At 41.0% G+C, this 15,529-nt stretch overlaps 1 protein-coding gene across 5 annotated transcripts in view; it reads left to right on the forward strand.

Annotated features, from left to right (window-relative positions):
* PLS1 (plastin 1) overlaps nucleotides 1-15,529 on the forward strand; it is a 126,345-nt gene that overhangs the window by 23,660 nt on the left and 87,156 nt on the right. The window contains exon 1 of one of the 5 annotated variants that reach the window (XM_021069573.2): nucleotides 9,087-9,304. The exons of the other annotated variants lie outside the window; for them this stretch is intronic. The gene's annotated coding sequence lies outside the window, so the exon portion shown is untranslated. Of the gene's footprint in view, nucleotides 1-9,086; nucleotides 9,305-15,529 lie in introns of those variants that run through there. 5 annotated transcript variants of the gene reach the window in all.

Raw genomic sequence — 15,529 nt, forward strand, 5'->3', positions numbered from 1 at the left:
CATTGTGCATGCAAATAACAGATGATTTGAGACAAGAAAAGATCTTTGTACACTTTTATTGCACAGTGATTGTTTCCTAATTAGATAATAATTCTCCTGTAAGTTTTTTTGTAGTTGAGCTTATTGCTGAATAAAAAGGGCCATCAGGTAACAGGGTTTTCCAAAAACAATACATTTTTATTTGCTTTATGTATAATTTATAATTAAGTGGGCCATAAAGTCCTACATCTGGTTACTTCAGATGATGGCATTTTTGTCCTGTAACAACACAGGATATGGCTACTTTTGCTTTCAGTGAGTCATGATCTTTTAAGGAACTAGATATGTTCCAAAAGGGAGTGTCTTTTTGTTTTGGGTCTCTTCACCCTCTCTCCCTCTCTTCACCCTCCATGAATCTGGGCCACTTTGGGTAAACACTTGCCCATTTGTTCATGATTTCTGCAATTATGGCTTCATGACCGAGAATGGAAGCAACCGCCAGCCAAAGAGAAAAAAATACATGTTTCTTTCTCTCAAGATTGCAATACTTTAATTTGACTTTAGGGTTATCTGAGAAAGTTAACCATGGCAGACAGTAGCACTTGTGTGCTCTTGTTGGTTCATGTATGCTCTGTGGAAGAAAGGCCGTGAATGGAGATGGCAAGGCACCATCCGGATTGTGGTGAGCTTGAATGCTTACACCTTATCTAAAGGGTACGACTGTCACTTGCCTAGCCCAGTGTTACCATGTGGAAATGTGGGCTCAGTATTGCCAAGTGTTTTGATCTTAAACAAGAAAATAGAAATCTGAATTTTCTGTTAATCTCCTCATTTTTTATATATTTGCTCTGAAATTTAATCACACTCAATGAGCCACAGAGGACATGTGTCCAGGCAGAATTTGGCCCACGGTAACATTTTGTCCCTTTGGCAGCCAGGAGGGGCTCTCAATGTGGTGAAGAAGAAGTTGCAAGAGTCCTGAGATGGGTGCTCCAGGAGCATGGGGGTCATAGGACGCAAGACCTGGCGTGGGTTTCACCCTCTTCTCTCTTTTCTGTTTGGCTGATGAGGTGGTGTAATGATTTTTCTGTCCTTGAGAAAAACTTTGTGCTATCCAGATTTCCCTCCTGGAGAAGGAGGCGCTGGGGATGTTGAACCGAGCTGGGGACTCCAGAAGCTGAGTGGGGCTGAGCAGAGGTGGAGCAAGGGTTTGAAGCCAGGGTGGCATCTGAGAACTGAGACTCAAACACATCTCAGCAGTAACTGGGTAGGTGGGCAGAACATGGCACGGAAGCACAATTGCCAGGGCCCAAGAATGGAAAGCAGGGCTAGAAGAGGTGGCCAAGAGGTGTCCAGGGTGCTGAAGCCTGAGGGCTTTGCTTAGCTCTGGGTGAGGAGGGGTCGGGTTGAGCCGGCCAACCTGGTCTGGACAGTTGTTGATGGTTGACTCAAGGAAGTAACCTAGGATGAATTTCCTGAAGGACCTGTATCATCTTCTTTCATTTCCACCACTTTGGTGATAACTATAATGTTCAGGAGCAGGAACATTATTCCTTTATTTCTTATATGTACAACCGATGTCATATGGCTTCAGCCTTATGGCTTAGACAAGATAAGGTCACTCTGCTTGAAAATGAGGCCCTAGCCTTTGAAATTCCTGGTCATATTCCCTGTCATTCCCATGACTGTTATTCTGGATGCTCTTGGGTTGAGGAGGCTGACAGTTCTCTTTATTCTCAGAACTGATTGAGATATGACAGAGGTCTCTTCCAAAGAGTTCAGAATATAAAATTTACTCCTGGTGGAGCTGGATCAGGATTGCAGGCTGGGCCTGCAACCACATGGTCTTCCTCATACCTTTCCTCTGAGAATTTTAACTTCTACCCATCCCATCTCAGACCAATCTGGTACACACTTGCCTCCAGGTTGCTTATCATATGGAGGCAGAGGAGAGTTAATGTCCTGAGGACAAGCTACTGCGAAAGAGGGAAGGGGCAAGCCACGTGAGGGCAGTGATGTGGAACACTTTAGCCCCATTCACTAGAGCAGTGTTTCTCAAAGTGTGGTCCTCAGATAGCCAGCATTGGTGTTACCTAAAAGTTATTAGAAATGCAGACTTGTGGTCTCCAACCTAGTCAAACTGAATCAGAGACTCTGGGGAGTGGGGCTCAAGAATCTATGTTTTAAGTGGCCCTCTTTGTGATTCTGTTGCAGTTAAAGTTTGAGAATCATTGCAGTGGAGGAAGGTGGCTCAGTGGACCCAAGACACTTTCCCTCTCACAAGTGAGAGACATCAGTTTCCCTTCTTTGCACCAAGTGAGAAAGTACTGTAGAGAAAGAGGCCAGAAGTGCTGCTCTAACAGAAGGTCCTTGTGCAGTTCCCGCTGTGGTGTAGTGAGTTAAGAATCTGACCTCAGGAGTTCCCGTCGTGGTGCAGCAGAAATGAATCCGACTAGGAACCATGAGGTTGCGGGTTCGACCCCTGGCCTCACTCAGTGGGTTAAGGATCCTGCGTTGCCATGAGCTGTGGTGTAGGTTGCAAATGTGGCTCGGATCCCGTGTTGTGTTGGCTGTGGTGTAGGCCGGCGGTACAGCTCCAATTTGACCCCTAGCCTGGGAACCTCCGTGTGCTGCGTGTGCAACCCTAAAAAGCAAAAAAAAAAAAAAAAAAAATAATCTGACTGTAGCAGCTGAGGTCTCTGCAGAGGTGCAGGTTCTATCCCCAGCCCAGGGCAATGGATTAAAGGATCCAGCGTTGCCACAGCCACAGCTGGAATTCAATCCCTGGCCCAGGAAATTCTGTATGCAGTGGGTGGGGCCATAAAAAAAAAAGGTCTTCATGGAAACAAAGATTCCACGAATGGGTTTCCCCAGCAGATAATCCTGCCATCAGTAGAGGATTATATAGCCTGAGAAGGAATGGCAGGTGTGGACATGAAGTTTTTTTTTTTTCCAGATGCTCCTTTCTCATCTGTTAATGTTTCCCACCTTTTCTATAAGGATACAAGAGAGAAAAAGGAAGAAGGAAGGAATAAATACAATCAGAGGGAAGAAGAATACTAAAAGATATAAAAGAAAAAAAATAGATATTTCTTCAACATTATTTTTTACAGTTAATTCATCATTTCTTTTTATTTTATTTATTTAGTTTTTAATCTCTGATTTATTTCTCTGGTTGTGACCTCAACTACAAGCCATTTGTGGTAGAATCATCTGTCATCAGCGTGGACTCAATGGTGCACTGCTCTTTGCTTGCTGTTTGCATCTTTTCATCTCCCCATGATTGAATTATGTCTATTATTCAGTGACATGATTATTTATGTCCTTCATATTCACCTGGCAGTTGAGAATAATTAACTTGCTTTGTAACTTGAGCAGGAAATTCAGTTTCACCCTCAGGAGTTTTCAAATCAGAATGGAAGCCTGCTCAGTCACTAAAATACTCAGTGATGACTTGTCTCAATAATCCATATAGTTGGCGGAGTTCCCGTCGTGGCTCAGTGGTTAACGAGTCCGACTAGAACCATGAGGTTGTGGGTTCGATTCCCGCCCTTGCTCAGTGGGTTAAGGATCCGGCGTTGCTGTGAGCTGTGGTGTAGGTTGCAGACGTGGCTTGGATCCTGAGTTGCTGTGGCTCTGGTGTAGGCTGACGGCCACAGCTCTGATTCGAACCCTAGCCTGGGAACCTCCACATGCCGCAGGAGCGGCCCAAGAAATAGCAAAAAGACAAAAAAAAAAAAAAAAATCCATATAGTTGGCATTTCATATTCTAAGGTGAAAAAAGAAGATACATTTCCTAAATGCTTCTGCTTGAGAAAATGTCTTTTAGCTTTAGCCAACTTTTCTAGAGGTTTGGTATGACATTATGCCTCCTTGGGTGTATACATATACTGATATGTACATATCAGTATATACATATCCATATACTGATGTGGATATTACAGTTCCCTTATTTTCCCCCCACAACACAACATCTTGTTAACTCACTCAATTTCATGCAGTCTTGAGTGGAAGCTTGTTTCCATTAAATATTTAATATTTCCAGGTGCTGTTATAGGAATGAAAATTGCTAAAGAATTCAAATTACCCATGCTTATAAATATTTTGCTTTGACTTCATCCAGAAATGGAATTATGATGTTGTTAAAATCATGGTAACTGAATACTTTCTTGTTCCTAAGAACTGTGCTCAATCTGCCACAAGGGTCCCTTGGGTAGGTAGGCCATTCCTTTTATACAAATGAGGACACCGAGGTGCAGTGAACTTAAGTGACTTTCCCCAAACACTCCCTCACTAAGAGGTAAAAGCAGGATCAAATTCAGGTTTGTTCATATCAAAACTAGACCTATAACTATCTGATATACTAGAGGGGCTAGCTCCTGGACTTACTCCTGATAAGAACTGCATTTGGGGGTCTTGGTCAGAATAGCAGAGGTCTCTGGTGGGAGAAGTGCAGAATGCTTCAGCAATAATAATCATTCATCAGGGAACAGAATTAAGAAATTCCTCATTTTGATTCTATTCAGATTCCTATGGCCCACTCTAAAATTTCTGAATGAGGAGTTCCCGTTGTGGCTCGGTGGTTAATGAACCCAGCTAGCATCCATGAGGATGCGAGTTCGATCTCTGACCCTGCTCAGTGGGTTAAGGATCAAGCATTGCTGTGAGCTGTGGTGTAGGTCGCAGATGTGGCTCGAATCCTGTGTTGCTGTGCCTGTGGTGTAAGCCCACAGCTACAGCTCTGGTTCAACCCCTAACCTGAGAACCTCCATATGCCTCAGGTACAGCCCTAAAAAGACAATAGACCAAAAAAAAAAAAAAAAATCTGAATGAGCATCTTTGGGGATAAGATCCAGGAATCTGCATGTAATAGAAGTTCCACAGGTTGTCCTTGTGAAGTGAGAACCACCGCACCTAATTGCTGTGTAGCATTTAATGTCCACTGAAGTGATCTCTTGGCCCCCATGTATTAGGGAGGGTTAAGACAAAGGCACTTGCACTCATCATTATTGGTAGAATCTTGAGTATGTAGCGTGTTTCTCTTTAAGGTGCTGAACTGAATACTTGACTTCCAATATGTGGGTATGTTTATCCTATTGGAGGGAAAATTTATTTAAGGAGAATTGTAAAGCCAGCATTGGTCCCTTCCCACAAATACACTCTTCCTCTCCCAATTGATAACTGCTCTCTCTTGTGGGCAATCCAAGGCCAAGATATTAAGAACATCTTTTGCAGAATAAAACTATTTAAGCTTGTATTAGTTTTCTATTGCTCCCATAACAGTATACCACACATTTAGTGGCTTAAACAATACAAGTTTATTATGTTACAAGTTTCTGTAGGTCAGAAGTCCTACGTGGGTCTCCCTGGGCTAAAATTAAGGTGTCAGCAGGGCTGTGTTCCTCTCTGGAGGCTCTAAGGGAAGATCCTTTTCATAGCTTCATTTGGGGTGTTGACAGAATTCGGTTTTTTGAGGTGGTGGGCTTGAGGGTCCCATTTTCTGCCGAATGTGAACTGAAGGTCATTCCTAGTTTCCCAAGGCCACCTGTATTCCTTGGCTCGTGATCTCTTTTCTCCTTCTTCAAAGCCAGCACCTGCCCCTCTTACACTTTGACGTCTCTCCTCGTCTTTCTGTTTCCTCTCTCCTCCCCAGCAAGGGAAAGTCTCTGCTCTGAAGGACTCAGGTGATTAGGTTGGGCCTGTCTAGGTAACCCCAGGATAATCAGCCCTCTTCCAAGGCCCTTAGATCTCCTTAGTCACTCTGCCAAGTCCCCTTGGCCATGTAAGGTAACAAAGTCACAGACTCTGGTGATTAGGCTGTGGGCCTCTTGGGGAGGGCGGTACAGATTATTCTGCCTGTCACAGACACATCATCTGCGTTGGCTGACAAATAAGACTGCACTGGGGCTTCAGGCATTCATGTTTATGTGTGTGAGAAAATGCAACTGAACTGGATAGTTTTCTCAGTTGAAATCATTGCACCACCAGATTCCAAAAGAAGTAGTTTGGGGAGTTCCCATGGTGGCTCAGCAGTAACGAACCTGACTAGTATCCATGAGGACAGGGGTTTGATCCCTGGCCTCTCTCAGTGGGTTAAGGGTCTGGCATTGCCGTGAGCTGTGGTGTAGGTCACAGATGTGGCTCAGATCCCAAGTTGCTGGGGTTATGTAGGCTGGCAGCTATAGTTCCAAATTTGACCTCTAGCCTGAGAACTTCCATATACCATGGGTGCAGCCCTAAAAAGACAAAAAAGAAGTAGTTTGGGAAAGGATGCTTCAGGACTTTGGTTCAGCCAAGCCCAGCTGCAATGTCATTTGTCTCTGTGGGTCACAAAGGGAGGTAATGCACATTGTACCTGTTGGTCATCTAGGTTCAGGAAACAATTATGATCATGTGGAAAAACAAATATCCTATGAGATCAGTAATATGTGGCATCTAATAGAAATGATGGAATAGAACTTACATAACAAACAGACTCAAAGATTTTGAAACCCAACTTAAGGTTACCAAAGGGGAACCATTGGGTGGGGGGAGGGAGGGATAAATTACGGTATTGGGATTGATATATACACACAATTATATATGGAAAAGATGGGTAGTGGAGACCTACTGTATAGCATAGGGAAATTTACTCAGTACTCTGTGGTAGCTTATTTGGGAAAAGAATCTGAAAAGGAATGTATATATGTATATGTATAACTGATAACCCCTGAGACTAACACAACTTTGTGAGTTAACTATATTCCAATACAATTTTTTAAAGAAGAAATACAAAAAAAGTTATGATTATGTGAAATAGGCACCCTCGTTCAGCCAGGATATTTGCTCTCTGTTACTCATCCATGCCCCATGCTCTCATGTTTCCACAGCTTTGTTTGTACTTTTCTGACTAGCTGGTCTGCCCTTCTAACTTTCTGCCCTTTTATCTAGGCTAGTACATATTTAGGACACGTTTTGATACCCACTCATTCTAGGAAACATTTTCCAAGGTGATAAAAAATATGGGATCTTCTCATTTTTTTTCAGTTGCTGAATTTAAATGGTGAAAAGAATGCATATCACATCAGTCTTTCTAAGGCTTTTTTTTCTTTTTTGTCTTGTCTTTTTGGGACCACACTGGCGGCATATGGAAGTTCCCAGGCTAGAGGTCGAATCAGAGCTGTAGCCTCTGGCCTATGCCACAGCCCCAGCAACACTAAATTGGAGCCACATCTGTGACCTACACCACAGCTCATGGTAACGTCAGATCCTTAACCCACTGAGCAAGGCCAGGGATGGAACCTGCATCCTCATGGATACTAGTTGGTTTTGTTAACCTCTGAACCATGATGGGAACTCCCATTTTTTTTTTTTCCCCAAAAAATGCATTGGGCAGATAATTGACCTCTCCTGGGAAGTGAAGTCTTTGGGGGAAATCAGACATGACAGGTACATGGCTTAGTCAGAGGTTAGCAGAATTCCATACCATAGCAACAGGGTCACAAACAACTGTCAGTGAATGGTCATCCTTGAAATAATGTAATTTTCATTGCAAGAAGGATTAGTGGTCACTTCATCCAATGTTCTATGTAGGAAACCCTAAAACAACATCATCTGCCCCAAAGGTGCTTGAGTTTGTGCTGGAGCAGGCCCAGTGAAGAGAACCTCAGTGTTCTAGAAGTAGCCCACGTTGGCTCTGGACCACTGTTATGTTCATACAGATGTTGGTATTTCTACTTAATGGACCTAGTTTTACCATCCTGTGGCCATATGGAGCAAGGGGAAGCCTTCTTCAGGTGCTTTTTATTTTATTTTATTATTTTTTAATTTTTTTAATTTAATTTTTTTTTTTTTTTTTTGGTCTTTTTGCCATTTCTTGGGCCGCTCCTGCGGCATATGGAGGTTCCCAGGCAAGGGGTCTAACTGGAGCTGTAGCTGCCAGCCTACACCAGAGCCACAGCAACACGGGATCCAAGCCACATCTGCGACCTACACCACAGCTCACGGCAACGCCGGGATGGTTAGCCCACTGAGCAAGGCCAGGGATCGAACCCGCAACCTCATGGTTCCTAGTCGGATTTGTTAACCACTGCGCCATGACAGGAACTCCTTCAGGTGCTTTTCAAATATTTAAATATGTGTGTATATTTTTAACAGTCATTGAGGTACAAGTTAGGTATGATAGGCTATTCCCATTTAAAGTGGACATTGATGCAATTTGGCAGAGAATTTACAACCATCGCCACAATCAAGATGCAGAACGTTTTCATAACTTCTCAAAGTTTCCTCAGATCTTTTTCCAGTCCATTCGTCCTTCTGCCTCTATTCCAGGTAACCATTGACCTACCTTCTATTACCATGGATTAGTTTGCATTTTCTAGAATTTCATATAGCTGGAATCGTGCAAAATGTACTTTCTTTTTAAAACTGGCTTGTAACATAACACACTCAACTTTTTCTTTCACTTTTGAAACAGTTTTGTAACAGCCATTCTTTACTTTTATGGAGTCATCATAAAAGTTGTTTCAGACTTCCTCTTCAGAGAACTACTCATTCAGTGAAAATAGATTATAGACTTTATAAGTGAATCTTACTTCACTTAAAAGATAGAATTGGACTCTAACCCTTAAGGGCACTTTCTTTATAATTCTCTTTAATGTTTCTAGTTACTATTCAAAGATAATTTTGTACGTTTGGTGGAAATTAGTCCGGGTCCTTTTTTTTTAAATGAGGTAGGGCGTAAGGTTTTTGTTGTTGTTGTTTTGGTTTCTAAAATTTAACACAATTTCCTAATCATTTTAGGAATCTCAATGTATACATAATTGCTTAATAATTTTTTTTACATGGTGCAAACAGAATTGCCATTTTGAAAATAAAATGGCAAAGGAATATTTATAAAATTAACATAAGTCCTCACAGGGCAGGCCGTCCCATTCCATAGGAAGAAGACTTGTTTGAGTGGAATCTAAAATGGTGAATATCCTGGAATATGTATATATGTCCGTGTGTGTGTGTGTGTGTGTGTAATATCCTGGTATGTCTTAGGCACTGCAGTCATAATCAAACAGATAAGATGATGGCGTCTACATTTTTGCCCCTTGACTTTTTTATAGTTCCAAACCACACCCATTGCAAATTGGCCTTTCTACCTGAGACCAAGTTCTTTTGAGATTAAAATCTGTGGTGGTAGACAGAACACCAAGTGTGGAGTTAGTTGCTTTGGTCAGACAGTGACTTTGACAGAAATTACTTGAGAATAGACATAGCTTAGAGAGACTGAATTTTGAATCTTCTGAATTGTTTTCCTGGACCTCCAAATCTCAGGTGATAACATCAACAGAAGCAGGTATGCAAAATTTTCTCTATGTTAATAGCAATAATACTGCCTCAGATTCTAGAGCTGCTTTGAAAAAATGTGATTTTTTTTTTTTTTTGTTTTTGTTTTTGTTTTTTTTTTGTGATTGTTAAATTGAGATAAAGCCTCTCATGTTTTTGGTTTTATGTTTCTTTTAGTGTGTTTTTGCTTTAGGAGTTTAGGTAGCTTTGTGTAATCAATGCAAATAGTGACCATGCTGTGAAGGTCACATAATTTTTAATTCTCTTTATTTTTCTATCTTAAAACACTCTTTCTTTAGCAATACTTGTTAGGTAAGGAAGGACTGCTTTCATTTATTCAGGGTTGGATTAAAAAAGTGAATTCGTACTTTTCATTTTGGCTCTAATTATCCCTTTAAGAATTATATAAAATTTTAGGAAAATGGTAAACTGACTGAACATACTCTTTTGATGTCATCTAGAGTGTATATGTATTATTGCTTCAAAGCCTGATTCTTTCAGTCTGATGAAATCACTTCCAGTGTGATTAATCATGGAGAAGCAAAACTTCTCTTTTTTCTAAAAGGATTCTGCATGTACATAAAACAAATGGTAATAGAGAAAGGATATTGCCGGTGCTAGGGCTGTGGCAGGGTTATATCCAACCATCTGGAGTCGGAAGAAAACATCTTAATCAAAATAAATTCTTTAGCATTATTTTTATTCTTCTACATTTTTAAAGTACCACAGTGTACTTGGAGATGGTAAACTCTTGCTCAAAACCTTTCTTCAGTGTTTCATTAAATTTGGAGAGAGGCTGAAGGCTTTTAGGAAGAGTCTCCTATAAATTCTGTATGAATAAAGCATGTTGCCTTTCACAGTGAGTGTTTTTGATGGTTTCTGGAGTTGGCTGAAGAACCATGTATCTTTACCCTACAGAGTCCTGGCATCTGTAGCCGCTTCACTTTAGGGTCTTTTCTTAGTAAAGCAGAAAATCAGCAGTTCCCAGCCTGAGTAAAGCTGAGAAGGTCTTGAATGATACATGTCGAGGAAACTTGGATACTGATACCGCTGGCAATTTGCCTATGTCTTCCTGCCAAAGAATGAAAGACTTTTGCGTTTTCTCAGAAGAAGCCAGCTTTTGAAAAGTTAAGTATATTTCCTTTGTGCAGTGACCTGAGCTCTCCAACCTAAGTAGAAAGCTAAGACTTAACTTGCTCAGCTTTGTGAAGCAGTCAACCATTTACATTTCTTTGTAGGCATCACAGAATAGTGTTACCCTGTGGTTCTTAGAGAAACAACACATCATGACTGATTAACTCTGGAAATGGAGTGCCGTGGACAGATTCCACATAATTCTTTAAAATACCAACAACAACAACAAAAAGCAACCCTTTAAGGCTTTCTTAAGAGCCAGAGTTCCCTTTCCTGTATTATGCCTGGAGTCCAACAAAGGCTGTGCCCTTGAGCCAGTCCTTTCATAATGGACCAGCCAAATGCTCAATTGTGTTCTTCCAGAGGAGGGGGATAGCATTCCTTTATGATCCCCAGTTTAGATCAGCTTACCACCCAAAGCATGATATTTGATTACCCTTATTATGTTACTTTGCATAGCTACAAATGTTGCTAATGGTGTGGCCTTATCTCTACATTTAAAAAGGCCATGTACACACCAACTTACTGTCAGTGCTGTAAAAGGCCCTATTGCTAAGGCCCCCAGTAATAGGAGCCTGCAGAGAAGGGAGCAGCACTTGGGGTTAGGTGTGCACTGCAGGTGTGTACATCTTAAACTCCTGACTACAGTCCGTGGAGCTCCTGACAGCCTGTTTTTTTTCTTTTTTTTTTAAGGCTGGTTTCAATTTCTGATACTTGGCATTCCTGGGCCTGAATTGCTTTAAGAATTATAAAAGTTTACTGGCCTTTTCTGATTACATATCTCTCTAGAACTGAGGTCTTTAAGGGTTCCTTCTTTCTCTTTCCTTCCAAATGTTTCCAAGCCAGTTCCCAGTCTTGTAGGACAGAAGAGATTCTGTCATTAATCAGTAGTAGCAAATGATGGGAAGAATTATGCCTTTACCTATTCCAGCAGAGGAGAGAAGTTGAGCTCTTTCTCCTTGGAGCTGTGGCCTCTAGGCTTTTTTTCATTGTTCTACTTGCATTGGTAAAAAAGCTTTGTGTGTTTGTGTACATAGCACTTCCAAGGTATGTTTTAAATTTATTATTATAGTCAAGTACTGCTTAATGTATATGTTGTATACACTGGAGCCTGTCTAAAAATAAATTTGATAGAATAAGGTGATCTTTAAGAAATGTATTATTAATTACAAGGATTTTCTAATACCCTTAACTAGTATCTCACTTGCTTTTTTTTTTTATTTTTATTTATTTTTTTTTAGGGCTGCACTTGCAGCATGTGGAGGTTACCAGGCTAGGGGTCAAATCGGAGCTACAGCTGCTGGCCTACATCACAGCCACAGCAACACCAGATCTGAGCTGCGTCTGCAACCTACACCACAGTTCACGGCAACGCCAGATCTTTAACCTGTTGAGCAAGGCCAGGGATCGAACTTGCAACCTCATGGTTCCTAGATGGATTTGTTTCTGCTGAGCCATGGTGGAAACTCCATATCTCATGATACAATATGCACACAGGGCACTGTTTATTGTCAATGACAGCGTAAAACTATATTTTACTTATTTTATTTTTTTAACCTGTATTTTGCATAGTCTTGATAATTGTGAGTTGTATGTCCAGTTTATCACATCTGTCCCTTTTATTTTCTAAAGTAGCTGGTGAAGACTTATGCTTGGAGCAGAGGTGTCAGCGTCTTCATTTTCTGATGCTTGTGGGATTAGTATATTTCCAGGCCCCACTTCCTCTGTAGGCATCACTCAAAGCTGCTTGCCCATTTAGTGAAGATACGTTGGATATCAGTGTATATTCCCTTCAATTAGGCATCCTAAAGTCCAGGATATCAGAAATGCTGGCAGTGATAAAGGAGTGATGTAAAATATTTCTTTCTTTTTTTTTTTTTGGTCTCTTCTAGGGCCGCACCTGTGGTATATGGAGGTTTCCAGGCTAGGGTCTAACGGGAGCTGTAGCTGCCGGCCTACACCACAGCCACAGCAACGCCAGATCCGAGCCACGTCTGCAAACCATGCCACAGCTCACGGCAACACTAATCCACTGAGGGAGGCCAAGGATGGAACCCACAACCTCATGGCTCCCAGTCGGATTCATTAACCACTGAGCCACAACAGGAACTCCTGTAAAGTATTTCTAAATCTTATTTTGTTTCCTAATATTTCTCCCCAATATTTATTTCTTGTGCTGTGGTGCAGACCTGTTGTCTTCTAAGGAGCCAAATGGCCTCAGTTTTCTCATCTATAAATAGAGGTGGTCGGATTAAATGAATTTAAAGGTTTTTATCTGGGATTTTTTTTTTTTTTTTTTGCTTTTTAGGGCTGTACCTGAAGCATATGGAAGTTCCCAGCCTAGGGGTCTAATCGGAATTGTAGCTGCAGTCCTACAGCCACAGCATTGCAGGATCTGAGCTGCACTTGCAACTTGCACCACAGCTCACAGATCTCTCACCACTAAGTGAGGCCAGGGATTGAACCTGCATCCTCATGGATACTAGTTGGATTCATTTCTGCTGCGCCACAATCACAATGGGAACTACCCCCCCCCTCCTTTTTTTTGTACTGGTACATGCTTGTTAACTTACTCTCACTACTTGGAAGTTGTTTCTATAGGGAATGCTCTTCAGAAACACGGATAGTATATGAGGAGATGCTTTTTAAGCCAAGATTTTAGAAATATCTATGACACCCAAACCATGACTTTAACAGTCCTCTTAACTCTTCAGGACCCATCCAACTTCAACATTACGCCTCAGGAAGATCTTTGTCAGACCTGTATTTGAAATATTTGCTTCCTCTTTTTTTCCTCCCACACGGTTCTGTTGGTACATTTTAATCAATAGATGTGAATCATGGTTATATGTGTACATGTTTGCCTTTTATGAGGCACATTGTTGACTCAGTTTTATACCAACAAGCTTTGCTGATTAAATGATTGTTTTTCACTGAAAGTGTTGAAGAATGCTGTTGAGAACATGTTCTCTAAGAAATTATTTTCAAATGTTTTCTTCCCAAGAGAATGTTTTAGGAAAACCTGGAGGCAGGGTTCTTTCTTAACCTGAAGCCTATAGACTTCTAGAAGGTCCCTGAATGAGCTTTTGGGTGAAGCGTGCATCTATAAACTCTCTGAAGTCATATGTGCATTTTTTCTGGGCAGAGGGCCTGTAGCCTTTTATCAAAAAGTCTAAAAATCGAAGGACCTTTAAGAATCAGTGCCACAGGGGAAATATAGGCATTTCAGATGTAACTTATTCACCTAAATTTATATTTACTTTCTGGCCTAATTTTCATCACTTTTGATGTTTCCGCCTCTGTACTGCATATCGTGACATTAAAATTAAAATTAGAAAATTAGCTGGAGTTCCCATCGTGGTGCAGTGGTTAACAAATCCGACTAGGAGCCATGAGGTTGCGGGTTCGATCCCTGGACTTGCTCAGTGGGTTAAGGGTCTGGTGTTGCTGTGAACTGTAGGGTGTAGGTTGCAGACATGGCTCGGATCCCTCATTGCTGTGACTCTGGCGTAGGCCAGTGGCTACATCTTCGATTAGACCCCTAGCCTGGGAATCTCCATATGCTGCGGAAGTGACCCTAGAAAAGGCAAAAAGACAAAAATAAATAAATAAAATAAAATTAGAAAATTAGCAATACTTCATACTTAATACCATTCCCTTGAAAATGCCATGCTTTAGTCCTGCTAACTTACATGCTCCTGACATTATCTTGCTTGTGGATGATCATTCTTGAATATAAAAAGTAAAATTTTTTACTTATTATAGAAAAGTAATAAGTTTTTGAGGATTTGGGATGAGATGAGAATTGAGAAGTAAAAAGAACTACATATAGGATTGTTTTGTAAACCTCTATGCTGTTATCTAATTTCATTGTCTACATAAAAGAGACTCAGATTTCTTCTTTAAATATCATGTGAAAAGAGGATTCTTTGACTTCCTTGACAACCTGGTTCATATCTTTATTGGTCCTGGACATTCGGGGGCAGTGTGGTTTTTGAAAGGCACGTGGGGCTAGGACTCAGGCACATGGAAAATAGTACCAACTTTGACACTTATCAGCGGATGATCTAGGCTGTGTAGGTTGACCTCTCTGAGTCCGTTTCCTCATAGATGAAATGAGAATAAAATATTGTGAGGAAACAGATAATACTATTATAGTGTATGTATATGTATATATAATAATTATTATTACTTTCAGTTCTCCTTAACTCACTGGATTGATGTGAGCATCGAATGTCATCATAATATATGGCAAAGTTAGAAAGCACTTAGGTGTGAGACTTAGTTCTGTTGAAAATGGCACACATTCCTTCATCTTTGGTTTTGGGCCACTATGAAGAATGAGTTCTTACTTATTTTTTCTTTCACAAAGTTTAGGTCATTATTATTGGCTAAGAATAAAATCTCTAGGGATTGTGCCCAGGACCCTCATACTCACTGGATAAACAGACTTACAGGAAAAACCCATAACATTAAAACACACAAAACACATTGGATCAGTCGAAGTTACTTTAAGATACTGAAATTAACTAAAAATGCCTAGGATTGCAAAAGTTGGGTAGGGTCAGACTATGTAAGCAGAATGATTAAATTCCCTTGGGGCAGGTCCAGAATACCTTCCAGGGCCCAGCCTTTTATGGAGTAGTGGAAACGTGGACCTTGACACCATTGTTTGAATTATATGATTCTAGTGCCCACCAGCTGAGTGGTATTAGGCAAGTTACTTAACCTTAGTGAACTTGAGTTTCTTTATCACTAAAAATAGATGTAACCTACTTCTAGGGGGGTTGTTTTAAGGATTAGAAATAATTTATATCAAGTGCCTTGCACACTGTAGATTCTCTTCACCTGTGCAGACTATCAACTGTAAAAAAAATTGTCCTGGAGTTCCCGTTGTGGTGCAGCGGAAACGAATCCAACGAGGAACCATGAGGTTGTGGGTTTGATCCCTGGCCTTGCTCAGCGGATTAAGGATCTCGAGTTGCTATGGCTGTGGTGTAGGCCGGCAGCTGTAGCTCTGATTCGACCCCTAGCCTGGGAACCTCCATATGCCACAAGTGCAGCCCTAAAAAGCAAAAAAAAAAAAAAAAAAAAAGTCTTA

Source organism: Sus scrofa, chromosome 13 (assembly GCF_054392235.1).
Source record: "Sus scrofa isolate SSC_HxYL_T2T_F1_AM1 chromosome 13, Sscrofa_HxYL_maternal_Yorkshire_Landrace_v2.0, whole genome shotgun sequence".
Taxonomy (NCBI): Eukaryota; Metazoa; Chordata; class Mammalia; order Artiodactyla; family Suidae; genus Sus; species Sus scrofa.